The 17,972-nt window shown below is 38.8% G+C and overlaps 1 pseudogene; it reads right to left on the reverse strand.

Annotated features, from left to right (window-relative positions):
* The window catches only part of LOC145592058 (uncharacterized), a 58,435-nt pseudogene that overhangs the window by 27,811 nt on the left and 12,652 nt on the right, over nt 1–17,972 (reverse strand).

A 17,972-nucleotide genomic window follows, 5' to 3' on the forward strand; every position in this document is an offset into this window, starting at 1 on the left:
AATGTTACTCGTTTCAAAACCCTAGGTTCTAGATCTTGTTGAAATCACTGATTAACTGTCACGAATCTTGCAGATTCTGCAATGTGAGGCATCAACATTAGCCCATCCAAGTAACAATGGCGATCAACAAAGGAAATCTCCAAGTACACATGAATTTTTTAATTAAGGGCCACGAGAATCAAATTAATTGTTGAATAAGTAGTTATTTGGGAAATATGCTATGACATTTATGCTCAAATCATTGTTTATTGACCGCGTGCCTCATAATGAATGGATGGTGGGAGCTACTGCTGGTTTTTATCAAGCCGTATATCTTGTCATTTTTAATTTTAATGGGAATAATTATTTTTTAAATTACTCTTATTTGCTGAGAATTCATCAAAGTCACCAGTATTTCATGGTCTAAGGTTAATTTTTTCCTATTTCTCTGTTAGCTATAGTTTTGTTTGTGGTTTGGTCCACGTTTCAATATTTTATAAATAGGAGAGAAATCATTTTATTTTAGAAATTATACTCTGAAATTACAAGTTCGCAAAATTTGAACTTTGATTAAAATTTACACTCTTAAACTGAATTGGAAGATATTTTGCTTAAGCTTTATGTTGAAACAATTTTGGTGTGGGCCTTGTCTTAGAGTGCTAGTATATATAGAATATCATGAATGTAAGTCTATGTTGTGACTATTTAGGTTATGTATTGTAATTGAATGGATAATTGACAAGGATAGATGTATATCTCAGCACATTTGTGAATCAGGTCTAATAACTATTTTTTTGTGTTAAAAGTTAGGTCTTTGATATGAGAACCTGGTTGTTGTTCACTATTTAGTTCTGAGTCTTTCTTTTTTTTTACTATTTTGTATCTAGCATTTTATTGTTGTGCAATAATTATTAGCAAAATTTTACTAACTTTTTGTCAAAAGAGCTAATTTTATTAAATTAATTCATCTTAGCTTTAAGAAAACAAGCTCTTGATAACTCTTTATGTTTCAAAGTTGAGAAAAAAAAAACAAAAACTTTATGTAATTCATTGGGTTAAAGGTTAATTTCTTCCCACTCTATCACTCTATCAGCTATAGTTTTGTATGACGTAGTTATTTCCATGTTTCAATAGTATATAAACAAGAGAGAAATTATTTGATTGTAAGAATTGTACTCTTGACAATTTGACATTACAAGTTGCTGACATCTAGCTCAAATAAAACAAAACAAAATCTTTGCATGCGTTATGTTTGTTCTCATTTGTTCTTCTCATTACAGGAGTTGATTTCTTCTCATTGATTTTGTTTGGTGCTCCACTTGCACCTATAATTGGGTCCATTGCGTTGACTCCTCTTCTAGCAGCAGTTTATGTAGGGGTCTTGCAAAATATTTTCAGCTAGAGTGTGAAGTAGAGTTTGTTTGACCTTTGCAAAGAAATGGATTACATTCCATTGGACGAGGACACTAAGGTTTCATCTAATTAATGTCAAATTTATACCATCTTTGTCTTTTTGTTCTTCAGATTTTCGATTTTTTTTTTGTTCTGTTTTTTGCAAAATGACAGTCTAGAGAGATAGTTTCTTCATCTGAATTTAGTCCACAAATAAAGGAACAATATAATGCCTCTTTTGGAAAAGATGTTACTTGAAGTGGAATGAATGACAGAGCGGGTATGAAAGCAAACTTCTGAAACTGGGTAATTAAGCAGAAAAGTATTTTATTCACCAGTTTGTAATTAATTGGGTATTTATTTTAGATTTAATTAAGCTATGGATGGTAGTTTAGTTGTTGGCCAAAGTCACTATCGGATTGTCTATGATTATATTTTAATTCATCATCATATTATGTATGTTGTATGTATGTGGTCATGAAATAACTTAATAACTTTTGAGACTATTTTTGTTGCATGTAATCACGAATGGGTGACTTCTTATTTACATTCCATTTCAACTCAATTTTTGATGGTTGAAGCCAATAACAACTCTACTCTAAATGGCGTTGACAACCTATGTGATGTTTTTTTTTACCTATTACTGAACCTAGCTTTAGAGTTGTGCTCCAAGGAAATCCCAGGACGAGCTCAAAATATGCTTTGAAAGTGGTATGTCAAACTTAACTATTCACTTATTTCGTATTAATTTTACATATCACGAAAATAACACATGCATCTGTTGGCATGGCAGGGTGTCCTGAAGTTGAAAATTTTGATGGGTTTCATTTTCTGTATGTGGCTGCTAGTTCTGGCCCTTTTGATGTCCTCACCAACACTATCAAGTAAGCTTCATTCCATTTCAAACATCCTTTTCATCAGATTTGTACTTTTAGGCTAAGAAGTTCTATAGTTTTGTTTTTACATGCTGATATTGGACTATTTGTTCCTTGGCACTTTAGTTTTTCTTAAAAGATAAAATTACGTGGGTTTTGGAGTCTTGTTGCTCTCCTTAAACTGAGATTTCATAAATTTTTCTTTGAAGGATGGTGCCAAATTCATAACCCTAACATATTTCTTTATGTACATGGTTTATAGGTCAATAATATAATTAAAATTAGGGCCATGATACCCGTAGATTGTAATGTTAGTGGTTTTTGTGAGATATTTTAACATAGACTATTGGATATGCTTGAGCTTGCACGACAACTGGGTTGGTCATGGTCCAGTCTATATATGTCATCTTTTTAGCCTATAGAGTCATATTAAATACTAGAAAATGATGTCTTTGTTTTCTGAGTAGGGATGCCTTGATCTTTTTTGGTAAGCTTTGTACTCTGTAATTAATTTTGAAAGTTGGTTGTGATTTTTGTTTGATTAGGTAGAAAATATTTTCAGGGAATGTATTCTCTATGTATTTTGGCATATGGCTCTTTAGTGTTACTAATTATTTTGGTATATTATTGTATTTAGATTCTTTTTCTAATGATTTGATGCAAATGTTGTGCAGGGCCAAAAGATTATTTGGACATCCTTGTATGAATACTGAGCAGTAGAAAGGGATAACATCTAATAATATGCAAGATTACAAGGACGGAAGAAAGATATTTTTTAAGCTATGTAAAGATTTTCTATCGGTGTCTCGAAATTTGTTCCACTACAACTAGTCACGAATGAAGTATAAGTTGGAATTATATTTGTTGTAATAAAAAAATAAAAATAAAAATAAAAACTCATTACTATGAGATATTGTATATATACTATGATATTTTTATATGCAATAAAAGATTTTGGTCTAATTTTGTTGTATATATATTTATATTTAAGAATATATTTTGGCAATACTAGTATATTAGTAATAATTTTATGTGAAATATAATTTTTTGTAAATATATTCTATATATTCTTTTAAAGCATATGGACAACAAAAAGCGTCCCCAAATTAGTAAATACAGACAGAATAAAGCGTCGCCATAGTATTGATCATTAAGTACATGAAACTCTAGACACTAAAAACCGTCGCCAATATTGAGACTCTAGTCCCAAAAAAGCATCGCTGAAGTTGAGAAAGTGCGCCAACTATTGCTAATTTCGACGCTTCGTATAAAATTTTAGACACATTATAGTGTCGAGATTTGCGACGCTTTTATGTGACGTCTAATTTTCTCGACTCACGTTTTCTCGACGCTTTAAAAAAAGCGTCAAGAAATAAATTGTCGACGCTTTTTTACGTTGAAAAAATGCTTAAAAAGCGTCTTAAATACACGGATTTTCTAGGGTGAGTAAGACTTGCTTGTCTTAGAACGATTCTGAATCGATCAACTGTCAAGAGCCTATATAGCCTTGAGTACGTTCTTGTTAATGTGACATTGCTAAAGATGTCCGGAACACAAATCATGTCTGTGATTTGAACTTTGTGAGTTTTCATGTTAGGGAAATGTTTGTTTATAATCAAGCATTCTTGACTCATGGTTTAGACAACCATGCCATTCAAATAAATTTGCAACTATTGCTCTTTGAATGTGAGTCTTTCCGTGTGTTAACGGATTGTTTGCTGATTTTGGAACACAATAACCATTTATTTGTTCCAGCCTTAGCTTAAAAGGTCTTTAAACAAAGCATACGACCTTACAACTGATGTAGCTCTTCTTGCTTCATTCTAAGCTTGTAAGTCAATAACTTAGCTTATCTTCAATAGTTTGAGGTCACTTTCAAAGTGTATCACTCAAGCAGTATCTGATACTTGTGAAGATAATGACTTGCTAAGCTAACATGAACTCATTAGTTGAAATGGAATCTAATTCCTTTTCTTTGTTCCTTGTTTCCTATATTTCTTATCATACTTCATCTCATAATCTTTAAGAACCATTTCTTTAAGAGTCTTTGACTTTTATACTTTGTTAGGCATGACTAAGCATCTTGCGCGCCGTATAACAAAGTTCCGTCTTTTCCTTTAATTCATACTTGAATTAATACATCAATGAGTTGTACTCACCAGCGTATAAAGCGAAAAGATATGTTGGTTGTCAAGCATTGACAATTTTTTAGTTTCCAACTCAATACTTCATGTTTATCAAAACTACCTAGTATTTTGAATACATGATGTCCAACCGTCCTTTTGGACTTATAAAAGTCATTTATGAGAATTGTATTTTAGAAATGCCTTTCCTTTCTTTGAGAACTATTCTCAAAGATTTCCTTTACCAATCATAGAAAACAATATATTTTGATTTGGAATTCTACAAATATAAGTGCAAAGTATAACCATTTATCAAGAAAATAACATAATAAGTTTGAAATTTAAAAGCATTCATGCAAATTTTCAATCTTATTAAACGTCTTATCCATGCATTAAATTTGTCCCCATTTGGCAAGAATAAGGTGATTCCAAGATCCAAAAAAACAATGAGTGGTTAAGCATGCTTTGGCTTGCCTTAACACTTAATCTTCTAAGGTAAGCAACTCTCTGCTAATGGCTCTAAGCCACTCTTGGTTGGATAAATCGTCGCATCTAATGCTCTCTCAACAACTTATCCACTTTACCACGACATGTTAGGACTTCATCACTCCTATCGTTGAGTATAACCAAAACCAACATGTATGCGATGTCTTGCTTGCAAACCCATCATCATACCTTACGTATCCTAAGGAATAATAGTGACGCCTCGCTTTGGCGTAGCCCATCACTACTCTCAATAGGTCGATAAGTGTTATTTTGGAATGGCAAGTTTTACTCAATATTTTAGGGACCTAGGGTTTCTATGTTGGTTGATTTAAGTGAACTTAATTAATCATCCCAATATTCGAAATCCTAAACATGCATCTAACATACAAATCACACATATATATAATCATAAATATATATATCGAAAACATAAATAAAGATGCATTTGGCAACTAGCATGACCCCTTGAGTCTTCAAGTCTTCAAGGGGCGGTTTTTGCAACTTCATGGCTTCGTCTTCCAAGAAACTCCGTCTTCAAGACATGACCATAATTAATCAAATACTAGTATCTACGATTAGGACTAATCTAAATATTAAGGTACAAAAATACTCAACGGTTCCCAGACCGTATTTAGATTTACAAAAATACATCACGGATCGCAGTCCGTATTTTCTATCCTAATCGGGCCCCACTAGTTGCCATTTCATAAAACCTGTGAGAGAAAATACATTCCATTCATCCATTCACTATTTGTGAATGGCCCATGCATTATACAACGATAAACAAGTAACAATGCATAAAACACGCATAAACTAGTAACTAATTTAGGTCATTAATCCAATTAACATGCCTAATTAAAACTAGTCAAAGTTGTTTAACCGATTATGTAATTTAGCGCAATTAAAATTGAAGCTCCCACTAAATTCCGCATCCATCTTCATTAATCCAATTAATTAAGTCGGTAAACCCAAAAATTTTCAAAATTAAATTTTTCCAATGTCGCTCAAAATCGAGGCCTAGCCTCAAAATTAAAATAATTAAAACCAAAATAATTAAAATGGCAAAAGAACACAAAAAAAATGTGTAGTCCAAAATGTCTAAGTGCCTAACACCAAGACTTGGAGTGCTCATTGCACCACATTGCTTCGCAATCAATGTCCACGCAAACTAACCCCTATCAAGCATCAACATGCATACATACATATATAGCATGCCCAGCACCACAATAGCCAAGCCACGCACAGGGCTGCACCTCCTCGAGGCAACCCCTTGGAAGCCACATGTGGGCTGCTATGCAGCCCGGCTCACCAAGGGATGCTTTGCCCTCGATTACCGTGCAATATCCCCGGGTTTTTAACCCAAATTTTGCGTGACTAAATAATTAATTCCAAATTAATTTTAGGATTAATAAAATGAGCCAAAAATAAAAAATTATTACAAGTCAAACTTAAATAAAAATTCATCAAGGTGCACATAACCAAAGTTATTTCCAAGAACCATTCTTTAATAAAATTGGTTTAACTTGGTGCAACAAAATGAATAAGGGTAATAACTCACTATTAATTTAATTAATTTAAATTAATCATGAGATTTTGACAAAATAAAAGGGAGTTGGAAATATGAACACAAAAGTTCAAATAAAGATTCCAACTTTTACACTTGTGAATCCTAGAAAAAAATTATATCTTCCAACATGAAGATAAATCAAATTTCTATCACAAGATTCAAACTTTATGATTCCAATCAACTTAATACATGATTAAATCAAAAGTTCAACCAAAAATTCATGGAATTTAGTAACTCAAAGTTTCAATCACTTAAAACAATTAAAGATTGAATCTTTAGTACTTAGAAGCATCAAAGAACAAATTTTTCACACTTTAATACAATGGATTTGCAATTATGTGAAAATAAAAACCAAAATTTCAAGCACCAATTACTACCAAGTAACCATGCTTAAAGAGGTTTAAAATTGCATATAAATCAAGGAAAGAACCAAATACATAACCACCATGAATATGCCATTAAGATTCAAGGTTAGAAAGACTTAAAAAATTTCGTCAAAACAAAAAATCCCTCGAAAAAGGCATTTCTAGTCATTTTTTGGCTAAAAACACAGTCCTTAAAGGGTTAAACCATTTCCAGAACACCTTTTCCACCAAAAATTCACTATTTTTGGGCGAAAATCTGGGTTTTAGGCGGAAGACAGCTTTAATACGAGCTTAAAATTAATAAAACCAAGCTACTAATCTAATTAGCAACTTAAAACCAGCAAAATTAAGCTATAAAAACACCTTGAAAAATATGATCGTAAAAATAAATGAGCAAGGCTCTAATACCGTTGTTGGGTTTCGATGAGTCCGACTCACCGCAGAAGAAAACCCGAGCCAAGACCACACTCACAATAATTATAATCATAAAGCATGAATAACTTAAACAACAAGATTAAGAAAGAGATTAATACCTTTGGCGCGTGCTTCGCTCACTAAAAGAGCTCTTACTTCGAAAGCTCTAAGTCTCGCTCGCACGAGAACCTCAAACAGAAGTCCACCCGCAACTCGACCCCGAAAATGGTCCAATGCTTAGGGGTTAGCTAAGCCCGACCTAAACCCGAGTAATTATATGTGTTCAAAGGTTTTCTCAATGGAGATGCCTTTTTCAACACCTTACTCAAGTGAATAATCCCAAGGTATGCCTTGTCTATTTATAAGGAGTGCTTCCTTGTGAATTCCACTCATCTTTTAATGTGGGACATTTTCACAAAAAGATCCCACATAGAAAGAATGTTGAATTCAATCCTTAGTTAAATAAACCAAGGAATAACAAAGTAACAAGTGTCACATGGTTAGGTGAGGACCACTTCCTCACTTGCTCCCCAAGGCAACTCACATGCATTGTTGCTTGGGACACCACCTTGAGCCCCAAGTTGGTTTCGATTGGGACACCACCTTTTGGCCCGCGCCCATCACCAGCATCCCGGGTCCGCGGCTTATTGCCACATGGCATTGCCAATGTGGCACGCTGCCACGTGGCGTTTTGCCACTTGGTGGCTGCCAACGTGGCACGTCGCCACCTTGACGCGCCGCCACCATGGTGGCTGCCACGTGGCGCATTGCCACTTGGTGGCTTCCACGTGTGTTGCCACGTGGCGCACTTCTATTTAGCGCGCTTCCCTAGCCTTTCGCGCGGCTAGGGTTTTTACTTGTTACTTAAAGAATTTTCCCGTCTCGCCAATTCCTAAATTTTGGCTCGACTTTTAAGATTCGGTTCCGACCCTCTAAGCTTAGAATCTGATGTCTTTGTTCACAATACTCGAGCGAATCATTAGGCGTTAACTTGCCTTGTTCATTGGCCATACCGATTGCCTCTATTTTTCGTAACACAAAGTCCCCTACTTTCAAGGGTCGTTTGTGTACTCTTCTGTTATAGTCTTGTGTCATTCTCATACAGTAAATCTCATGACGCAAGGGGACATTTCCCCTACGTTCCGGGGGAGAGTCCAATACAAGCCGCATGGCCTTCTAGTTTGCTTCTTCGTCATATATCATGACTCGAAAAGTTGGTTCATAGTGCTCAATAGGCAAGACGGCCTCTGCACCATACACCATGAGAAACGAGGTTTCACTGGTTGCCCTTTTCTGTTGTTCTAATGGCCCATAGGACATGAGTTAGCTCTTCTACCCATAAGACGCTAGCCCTTTTAATTTTCTTCTTTATACCGTCTGAGATTAGCTTGTTGAAGGCTTCAACTTGGTCGTTTTCTTGGGGTTGGCCAACTGATGCAAAACAATGTGAGATCCCTTTATCTCCCAACCAATTTTTGAGGGTAGGCATCTCAAAATGAGGGTCATTGTCAAAGACCATAGGCATAGGTACCCCAATCTGGGTGATGATGTTATTCCAGATGAGAGAGATGACATCCTTTGTCTTGATGTTCTTGACCGCCTCTGCCTCTGCTCATTTGGTGAAGTAGTCAACAACAACTACAATGTACGCCGTCCACCAGATGCAGGCGTGTATGGTCCTAGGATATCCATGCCCCATTTGGCGAATGGAACCCAGCTATGAATTCCGTCAGATTAGTGGCCAAACGGTGGATTAGTTATTACACTTCTTCACCATTTTCATGGCGTCTGCCTAAAGCGTGGGCCAAAAGTAGCCCTGCCGCCTAGCCCTAATTGCTACTAACTTGCCACCTGTATGAGAGGCACAACAGCCCGCATGCAATTCTTCTAGAATTTTTTGGCCATTTTCTGGGGTAATACACTTCAATAGAGGCTTCCGGAAGCCCCCCTTGAAGAGTTCTGCATTTCAGATCTCAAAGTTTGCCACATTCTTTTTCAGTACGGCTACTTCTAGGGCTGAGTCCGGCAGAGTGTCGTCTAGCAGATAAACCCGGATGGCATCCATCCAAGTTGAGCTTTTGTCTAGAACTCCAATGGGATCTTCTTCCTCAATACTTTGTTTTTCTATTACTTCCTAAAAGACTGACCAAGGCATATCACAGGAGGTGGATGATGCCAGTTTTGACAATGCATCCGCCTGATTGTTCTCGGATCTGGACACTTGACTTAAGTGAAATTCATCAAGTGTCCCAATCTCAGCTTTGACCGTCTGCAGATATTATATCATAGCCGGATGGGTGGCCTCATAGTCACCATGGCATTGGCTAACGACCAACTGAGAATCAGAGCATGCGTCAATTTTTGTTGCCCCTGTCGCCTGGCACATGTGGATGCCGGCTAGCAAGGCTTCGTACTCCGCCTCATTATTTGAGGCTTGGGATTTGAACCGTAGTGCATATTCATACTTGTCCCCCTTAGGAGACTGATATATAATTCCTACACCACAGCCGTTCATAGTAGAATTCCCGTCTACGTACACTTTCCAAACCTGGTCAAGATTTTCTGGTGCAATCGGCCTTGTCATTTCGACAATGAAGTCTTCAAACGCCTTACCCTTCACTGCCTTCCTTGGTTCGAAAGTGATTTCAAGACTTTGCATTTCAATAGCCCACTTGAGCATTCTACCTGATGACTCTAAAGTTGTCATTGACCGTTTGAGTGGTTGGTCTGTGCAGACCACAACCGGATAAGCCAAAAGATATGGTTTCAACTTCTTGACTGCCTGAAAAGAGCAAGGCCAAAATTTTCAACCATTGGGTACCGTAATTCAGCATTCGAAGAACATGGCTAATGAAATAGACCAAGAGCTGAATGACGTCTCTCTCAGCAAGGATAACAGCACTGAGAGCATGATCTGAAATGGCTAAGTACATGTAAAGCGTCTCTTTGGGCAGAGGACTAACAAGCCTTGGCAAAGAGTGTGGATGTTCTTTTAATTTCTAAAAGGCCGCCTCAGCACCATCTCCCCATTCAAACGTAGTCTTCTTTATGATTACTTGGAAGAAATAGAGACACTTGCCACCTGACCGCCTGAGGAATTCCCCAATGCCGCTAGACAACCTGTTAGTTTTTGAACTTCTTTGACAGTGCGGGGTGACTTCATGTCAATTACCGCCTATAATTTTTCTGGGTTGGCCTCTATCCCCCTTTAATCAATTAAAAATCCGAGAAACTTCCCAGACTCAGCACCGAAGACACACTTCTTAGGATTGAGTATGACCTTTTGCCGCCTAAGTGTGGTGAAGGTTTCTCGGAGGTCAGCAAGATGATCCATCTGTAACTTGGATTTGACTATCATATGATCAATGTACGCCTCTACAGTCCTCCCAATTTGATTAATGAGGATTGTATTAATCATCTGGTGGAAAGTAGCAGACGCATTTTTCAAGCCAATTGCATCACAGTATAACAGAATAACCCCTGATCAGTGACGAAAGCTATATTTTCTTGATCTTTTTTCCACATGGGAATTTGATGAAAGCCAGAATAGGCGTCCATGAAACTCATCAAAGCGTGCCCGGCTGTAGAGTCGACCAGACTGTAGATCTTTAAAAGCGAGTAACTGTCCTTTGGACATGCCTTGTTCAGATCTGTGTAATCAACACACATGCGCCAGGTGCCATTCGACTTTTTTACAAGAACCACAATCGCAACCCAATCAGGGAAGTTACATGGTCGAATGAACCTAGCGTCCAATAACTTTTTTTACTTCAGCAGCTGCCACCTGACTTCTTTCCTAGCCGTGATTTCTTTTCTTTTGCCTAACAGGATTCTTTTTTTGGATCCGTTGCAAGTTTGTGGACAGAAAGATCTAGGTTGATGTCTGAAATCTCTTCCACTTGAAAGGCAAAGATGTCTTTGAATTCCTTTAACAAATTATGCAAGTTTGCACCCAGCTTTACAAATGCAACCGTCCCCACCTTAATAGTACGCTCTAGACGGGAGTCATCCAGAGCGACATCAATGTGCTCACCAGCCGGCTAGGGACGGAGTTCATCTTATCGTTCCTCGGTCAATGATTGCTATAGCTTTTCTTTTTTCACAGCCACCAGCTGATCAGCCTTCCTTTTCTTGCCGGCTGCTGCTGGGGCTGGTTCGGGATCCTTGACATCGTCATGGTCTATTAGCTCCTCACCCTGGCCAGCTGAGGCCACTGTGGGCTTGACGTTTGAGAGGCAACACTCCCTAGCCATCTTTTGATCCCCATTCAAGGAGTCAAAAGAACCGTCATCCCTTTCGAACTTCAGCAGCATGAGGGATGGGATAATGACAGCTTTGGATTTGTTTTGAGTTGGACGGCCCAAAATAAGGCTATAGACAGTCAGCTCTTCTACGACCAAGAACCGGACGACCATGTGGCGTCCCTTTACTTCTCTCCCAGCCGGATAGGTAAGTCAATCTGACCAACTGGGTGCACAACTTCACCCCCAAAACCAACCAAGGTTTGAGTGACCTTGTGCATGTTGTCGGGCTTGTAGTTCAGCTTAGACAAGCACTTTTAGCTGATGATCTCAAACGAGCTACCAGTATCTATTAGGATTCGGCCAACCAACTGGTTGTCCACCTTGCACTCGATGACGATTGGGTCATCATGCAGTCGGCGAATTTCAACCCGGTCCTTCTCGGCAATGGTTACCTTAGGGAATGCACTAGTAGACCTCTGACCCTCGTCAACTGAGTTGACGTCCATCTTTCTCAGATGGTCCTTGGTGCCCCTGAATGTTGAGTGTCCTCCAGCGAAGCTGCCTGCTATGGTATAGATCGGCTCTTTGTAAGTGTCCGAACTACTAGTAGGCTGGGCAGTCTTTTTGGACAGCTGCCTGGGTTCCATTTTCAGAGTCATTGTGGACTTGAGAATATAGGACTTTAGCACTCCCTTATCATCCAAACGATCCAACAGCCGCTTGAGACTATAGTAGTCGTTGGTGTCATGGAAAATATCCTCATGATAGTGGCAATACTAGTTTTTTCCGATGTTTGGCGGAACCTTTCATAGCAGCGGGCTTCTTAATGGTCACCCGATCTTTTATCTCCATGAGGGTGGAAAATCAGTCTTTGTTAAACTCGTACTTTGGAACGTACGGTTTAAACTCTTTCTTTTTCTTCTAAGACGGCTGATTAGAATCGTCAACAACCCATATTTCTTTTTGTAGAGCTTGCCGGCTCTCTTTTTGTTAGTCAAACTTCTTGGAGTCTGACTGCTTGCTAGTGGAGTAGAGCTTGGTTTCCTGTATATAGGCTTTCGCCTCCATCAGCGCCTCTTGGAGAGTGAAGACTCTCTTTCTGATGAGGTCAAACTTAAAAGTTGACCCGTCCTTCAGACCTTTGAAAAAGTCTATGTAAGCTACATCGTCAGACAGACCTTGAATCTGGATTCTCACCAGATTAAACCGCCTAACATATGATAGAAGCCCTTCTCTATCCCTCTGCTTTATCGCACTCAAGTTGATGCTTGTTTTCTTAGCAAGTATATTCAAAGAGAAGATAGAAGCAAACAAGAACGCAAGGTCCTTGAAGCTATTAATGCAACCGGCTGGAAAATTATCGAACCATAATTGGGCGATGCCCGTCAATGTAGCCGGGAAGCATCGGCACTAGGTGGCATCATCCAACCCTTGTAGGTACATAGGGTTGGTGTAAGCCATGAGGTGATCCTCTGGGTTGGTGGTACCATCATAGCCCTTATGTACTGATTAGGAATACCTTGTCGAGGTATTCTTAAAGATGTCTAGGAAGCTTGACTTGTAAGCCGAGTTAGATAGCTGGTGATTTCTGTTCTACTCGATGATTTGTCAGGCATCAGAAAATGATTTCTTGCTACCATCCGATTGTGTATGCTGAATGACCTTCCTTTGGCCCGTCTCGGGCAAGTAGAATTTGGTCTAATCTATCCAGGGCTGAGCCTTCTCCCTGGTAATGGGGTGCGGGGTAGGCTCTCGGTCCCTGACGAACTTGTTCTTCTCAGCATGAGAAGGTTTTTTGGCCGACTGACTCTTGCTGGAGCCAATCGTCCTCTTGTTGATAAGATCCTTAATATCCCCTTTGAAACTATTAATGAATTTCATGAGTTCGTCTCTGGTGACGGGAGTTGTTCCTTCTACCGCCTGGGATTATCCAGATGGCTATCCAGATGACTTGCTTGGACCTGCTTGATCATTGACCCGTTCCAATTTATCCTTCGGAGGGATGCCTTTAGTTCTGAGTGACCCATCAGGGGCCACTTGCTTTACGACCTCAAATCGTTTTTAGTATCGTTGTTCAATTGGACCTTAGCTTTGGCCATAGTCCGTTTGGGATTAGCTGGCGGTACAAACTCTTGTGAAACCATCTTAGAGGTATTCTCCCCACAGACGGCGCCAGATGTTTAGGGGTTTATCTGGTCCCTCGAGAGAGTTACGTCACTAAGGCTGGATTCTGTTCGTCTATACCTGCAAAACAACGGAAACTCCGGGTGGCTAGAGTTCCGCCTCCGACGATCAAGTTAGAACGGCTTCGGAGAATGTAAAAAATGCGGAAAAGTAAAGAAAGATCTTCTCAAATTTCGAGATCAGGTTTTTTCTCTGATGTGAGAAAAATCATTATTTGTGTAATAAATGAACATGCCCCCGAAATGGGGGAAAGCTCCCTATGTATAGGGTCATTGGAAAATGTGCCCTCTCTAGGTCATTCTGACCTAGATTTGGTGGGCCGTGCCATTTACAGCTTTCTCGAGAATTACGCCCTAAAGGCCGCCTTTTTCGTTGTTGACTGGGGATGCCGCTTGCCAACTATTGAGTGGTCTTATTGCACCTGTCCTGGGATGACACTTGCCCCGCTCTGATTAGGCCACGTAGCATGGGTATTTTTACCCAAAACATAATGTACTTTACAAATGTATTGCTAAGTGTCTGATGAATAGACTTCGTCGGGTTTTACCATCTCTGATTTCGGATTCTCAGATTGCTTTTGTTCCGGGTCTTTTAATGGCGGATAACAGCTTACCACTACTAGAAGCCGCCTAAATAACGACAATTTAGCTACAACGGTCATAAAAAAACCATCGTAAATTTTTAAATTTGCGACAGTTTAAAAATTTGTCGCATATTATGACAGTTTTTATACCATTTACGACGGTTTGTTTGTCGTTGAAATTATATAATTTTATTGTTAATTTTTAAACCTCGAGCTTACGACAGTTAATAACCGTCGTAAAAATTGTTTTTTTTTTATTTTTTTTTAAATTCGAAAGCTTGCGACAAGCATAAACTGCCGCAAACACTGTCGTAGAGTTTCGAAATTTTTTTAAAAATATAATTTCATTAAAAAAAACCCTATTCCCCTTCTTTCACTTCATTCCCATTAATAGGTGTCGCGACGAGAGAGGAACGAGATGGAACTCCGTCAACGCTCCTTTTGTCGATCTGTCACTGGGAATTTTATCCTCCACAATCGTCTAGTCGGTAATCCGGACTAATCCCCTTTCATGTCTATTCTATTTAATTAATTTTAATTTTATCATTTTATCACTTAAACCCCAACTTTTTATCACTCGCCTAAAGCCATCGGAGGGCCACCGGAGTGTCGCTTCTTCTAACGTCGGTGCCCCGCCTGCCCTGACTCCGGTGTGGGACCTCAATGACGCTAGAGCTCCGACTACCCATACGCCGTACATGAGTTTCCATTTGACGACAGTTTGAGGTAAAAATCAACCTTGTATTTTTTTTTTACTTTGTTTTTACCATTTGAAATTGGAGAATGACTATGAATTTATCATGCAAAATTGATTTGAAGTCTAGAAAATATAAGACACAATCATACAAGCACTAATATGAATTGGCAACAAATTGAACATAGTAGTCTAGGTATTAGGTAAACATCTTGGATTTATCATGAATTATGAAAAACCATGAGAAGGGCAATAGAAATCTTGAAAATTATGAGAACCCATATAATCCATATTTTTTGCAACTTAGTTTCTACTATTTTTATCACAATTCTTTATAATAGTTCGTAGTTAACTATTTATTTTTTCTAATTTATATATGTCAGATATAAGCAAATTGGTGTGCTTTTGCTTCGAATCGGTTCATTTCTAAGGATATAAGCAAATTTATACTAGCGCATGAATTTTTATTTTATATGGACTCTTCTTCTCCTAAACTATGTTCTGCTGCCTTGAAGCTTGATATGAGTAGAGCCTATGACAAGGTAAATTGGGATTTTCTTTGGGATACACTCCGTCACTTTGGGTTTCCTCCTTATTGGGTTCAAATTTTACAGTAGTGTGTTACTACGGTTTCATACCTGATACAAGTTAAAGGCTCTTCTACCCAAAGCGTTCATACAAAGTGTGGCTTACGTTAGGGTGACCCCTTGTCCCCTTATTTGCTTGTTCTTTGTATGGAAGTTTTCTCGTTGATGCTTCGTCGGGACAAACAGAATGGTTTATTCCAAGGTCTGCGAATTTCTCGTTAGGCTCCTTCTTTTTCTCATATTTTCTTTGCAGACGACGCGTTCTTGTTCTTCCAGACTTATCCGTCAACCTGTGAGTAGATCCTTTCGGTAACAAATGAATTTTGATCGGTCTCTGGCCAAATGATAAATTTACAGAAATCTTTTGTCGGATTTAGTTCTAATACTCCTGACTTTTTATCGTCTTCCCTTCGGATGCAGGATTACCCTTCCATCGGTAATTACTTAGGCCTCCCGGTTGATTTAGGGCGTAGTAAATGCAAAGATTTTCAGTTTATGGTGGATAAGGTAGTTCAACGCCTGTCGTCCTTTGCCCCTCTTAACTTCTCTTCGGCGGCAAAATTGGTCATTATTAACTCCATTTTAGTAGCCTCTTTCAACCATATTCTTACGGTGTTTAAGGTTCCTTTTACTATTTGTGATCGGATGGATTCTCTAATTACTCGGTTTTTGTGGAAATCTGGCAAAAATTCTAAAGGTTTGGCCTTGGCTCCTTTAGCTGTGATGCATCTTCCTAAAGGGTTAGGGGGTCTCAATATTCGCTATCTTCGTTCTTTTAACCTATCCTTACTTGCCAAGCAGTCATGGCGGCTTATGCATCATCCCCAGCTCTTGGTTTCTAAGGTCCTTAGAGCTAAGTATCCTACTTTACTTTCTACCAATCCAAGTATATCTACTTCTCGGCCTTCCTAGGGCAGTCGTGGCTTACTAGAGGGTGGTTTGGTTTTCTCCAAAGGCACGACTTGGAAGGTTAGCTCGAGAGATAAGGTCAGTATTCAGAATGAATGCTGGATTCCTAACATTGATGTTATTTTTCTGAGGCTGATCGGCCTACTATGTTTCTGAGTTGTTGTTGCCTTGTTCTTCGGCTCTTGTTCGACATCTTTTACCTCAGGTCGTCACTTCGACTATTCTTGGTTTAAAACTTCCTAAGCAGAAGATTGATTACTTTGTTTACTGGAAATACACTCGGGATGGTTCTTTCACCACTAAATCAACTTACTCGTGTTTACTTTCTCATCAATTATCCACAAAGGTAAGTTTGCTTCCCGCGACTTGGTGGAAACGTTCGTGGGGTTTGCCAATTCTTCCAAAATGGAAGATGTTTGCTTGGAAAATTTTACACAATGTCATCCTAACGGTGGCTTTGCTTGTCCGTAAGGGCTTGCCTATTGATTCCACTTGTGTGTTTTGTTGCCTGGCCTCTGAGTCGGTAGAGCATTTGTTTCGGGATTGGCAGTTTACTAGTATGCTTTGGGGTACTGGTTCTTGGTCTCTCCCTAATCCTTCCTCTTCTTCTGCTTCTTTTCATTTGTGGTTTTCTGAGCTTGTGTCAGGTCATGCTACTACTAAGGATTGGTCTTATCTGGACCTTTTCTTTGGGTTATGTTGGGCTATTTGGTTGACAAGGAATAATGTTAGATTTCGCTCGGAAGTTTACTCTCCCCACTCTATTTTTGAGTTGACTTCTAGTTGGAGTGACAGAAGTAAGGAGGCTCTCAAGTTGGCGGTTGTTTAATTTCTATCTCTTCTCCTCAGGGGTTTTCTTCGCCTCCTTTTATTCATGCTCTTAGGGGTGAGTTGTATGATGTCTGTGATATCGTTTTGCTATTTGATGGTGCATGGGAGTAGGGGAGTCATATTGTTGGGCCAGGTTGGTGTTTTTGGAGCTCGGATCCTCCTCATTGTTTAAGTGGTGGTGTTCGGGCTTGTGTGGCCAATTCTGCGCTACATTTAGAGTTATTAGCTTGTCTTTTGGGCCTCAAGCATGCTTCCCAGCAGGGGTGTACTCAGATTTAGCTGCTTACTTACTGTATGGTTATTCCCTCGTTGCTTATGGAGCTTGGTGCTACGGATATTTCAGTTGTTGCTGCTCACTCCCTTGCTGCTGCTGCTCGCCGTAGGGATTTGCTTCGTTTTCTTTTTTAGTTTTTTTTAGTTATCTTTTCCAAAAAAAAATAAAAAATAAAAAAAAAAAAATTCCCTTCCTGAGTCCCAGTACACTTGAAGATTGGCAACCTTCTTGAATATATGTTTAAGCTAAAGAAAAAATGCAATGTGTTGATCGCAGGAAGCTTCAAGACCTGAATAACATGAAGATTTGTACAAATTGACTTTATTATAGTTATCTTCTTGTTGTAAGTGTTTATGAGTAGTTTTCTAGATTGGGGAAATGTTGCTTTTAAGGAGTAAAGTGTTATCGGAATCAAGAATAGTTAACCTGCTACTTAGGATAATACCAGTTCAGGATATAGAACAA

The sequence above is a fragment of the Chenopodium album genome, chromosome 18 (assembly GCF_948465745.1).
Source record: "Chenopodium album chromosome 18, dcCheAlbu1.1, whole genome shotgun sequence".
NCBI classification, from domain to species: domain Eukaryota; kingdom Viridiplantae; phylum Streptophyta; class Magnoliopsida; order Caryophyllales; family Amaranthaceae; genus Chenopodium; species Chenopodium album.